At 39.1% G+C, this 2,088-nt stretch overlaps 1 non-coding gene across 1 annotated transcript; it reads left to right on the forward strand.

The window, feature by feature from the left end:
* Window positions 1–424: 424 nt before the first annotated feature.
* LOC136495122 (small nucleolar RNA R71) lies at window positions 425–531 on the forward strand. The gene has a single exon (XR_010768903.1). It is a non-coding gene; the product is annotated as a small nucleolar RNA R71 (small nucleolar RNA).
* The last annotated feature ends 1,557 nt before the right edge of the window (window positions 532–2,088 follow it).

The following is a 2,088-nucleotide window of genomic DNA, read 5'->3' on the forward strand; positions in this document are numbered from 1 at the left end:
TTTCTCTCCTTGTCAATTGCAAGGTCAAATTGACTGACACATCTCGGGAGGAGTACGCAAGATCGACCATCCCTGCATTGAAGCTAGGAGGATCTACAGCTCCATCAAGCAGACCTTTCTGGCTTGCTCATGTGCCCTTGGCACGGGACGAAAATGTCATGCCGACACTCGCTATTCAAGCCAATTCAATAAGACGTCCATCTTGGTTGACAGTGCACACACCTCTTCTAGTACTTTCTTGCTCTTATTGCATGATTGGATGTTGTATTGAGACCAGCCTTGACTAGAGGCTATCTTTTCCATAACAGTTTCAGCTTTACCAAGGGTGAGTGACATAAATGATCCTCTAGTAGTAGCATCTAGTTGTTCATGAGCTTTCTGAGTTAATCCATGGTAAAAGCTTTGCATGAGCAACCAATCTTCCATCCCATGATGAGGATAATCTAAAATGCATTCTTGAAAACATTCCCATGCTTATGGAATGATTTCTCCTTTCTGCTATTGGAAGTTGGAAATCTTTCCTCTTAAGGCATTGGTCTTGGCTATAGGGAAAAACTTTGCTAGAAAGGCCTTCGAACATCTTGCCCATGTATTGATGTTATCTTTGTTGGTGTAGAACCGCTGCTTCGCTCTTCCCACTAGCGAGAATGGAAAGAGGTGGAGTAGTATGATATCTTGAGCGACATCCTTGATGGTGATTGTGCTACTAATTTCTAGAAAGTTCTAGAGATGAGCACTAGCATCTTCATGTGCCTTTCCGCTAAATGGGGTAGCTTGCACCATGTTGATGAGGCTTGGCTTGAGCTCAAACTCAAGGTTGTTGGTTTTGAGTGTTGGTCTAGTGCGGATGTTCTCGGTGCTTGGAGCAGAGAATTCACGCAGAGTCTTTCCAGTCATAGCTTCAAAAACTGGGGTTGAGCTTCCTCTTAATTGATTTGATTCTGATTGAAAGTTGTTGGTGAATCACAACCAATCCTACAATACCCTGTATAAAATATGAACAAAGACAAACAAGGGTAAGCCTGCTAAAGTAGAGGTATAAAGTTATGATCTCATCTATAAGTATTTATTTGATCAATTCTCTTTTAGCCTTATGCCCCTCCTCGGTAAGGGCGCCAGAAATGCTTGTTGCCATTTTGTAGCATCACTCTTTACTAAGTTGTCATCCCTAGCAATGATGCCAGAAATGCATTGTTGGTAATTATTGAGAACACTTGAATATATATATATATATATATATATATATATATATATATAGTATCCACAAGTGCACAGATAATATACCATTGTAGCATTTTTCACCCGGGAGTATACCAGGTATCATTATTTATATTTTCCATAGGGAGGAGTGATGGGGTGGCTAGAGATATTGACAAATATGCCTACTCTTGACAAGATCATTAACACTCATGCTATAATAGGGGCAAGTCAAGTAATAAATGTATGATAAGTGTGAGGTATTGATAGTAATCCTGAGATAGAAATAGATACTCATAAATATAGTATGGCTAGGTAGGAGATTAATTAAGAGCAAAAGATTCTTAAGTCATTCCTTATTTACTAAGTCTTTTGTACACCCAAGTATATGCACTCTCATCTATAGCATAATTAACTCTGTATCTAAGCAAAAGCAACATTACTAAGGAAGATCAAGAACAGAGCTTGACTCCCTTAACAACCAGGTTCTACTTGTTTTACAAACGGGGAGTGGACTACAAAGGACTCAATGAGAGTGTCACCAGATGACAAATCTAGAATCCTGAGCAAAAGTAACATAATATTGAAGTAGCACAAAGTCATTAAATAAAGAGATATACAATGGCTTAACTAGCCACCAGATGGCAAATCTAGAATCCTGAGCAAATGCCCAACTCTACTTAAATCTTGCTAGCTAGCCTATACTAGAACTTGAAGAATTGGAGCTCTAATCTCTTCTCTCTAGAAACCCTAATTTTTGGTCTACTATTGACTTATGATCTAATGATAGATGCTTTAGGGAGGGGTAGGGGCTGGTATATATAGGCCAAAACATCAATCCTGAGCCCTTGGATCAAGCTAAGTTGAATAAATGGCATAGATGCAATCTAG

Source organism: Miscanthus floridulus, chromosome 11 (genome assembly GCF_019320115.1).
Source record: "Miscanthus floridulus cultivar M001 chromosome 11, ASM1932011v1, whole genome shotgun sequence".
In the NCBI taxonomy this organism is placed as follows: Eukaryota; Viridiplantae; Streptophyta; class Magnoliopsida; order Poales; family Poaceae; genus Miscanthus; species Miscanthus floridulus.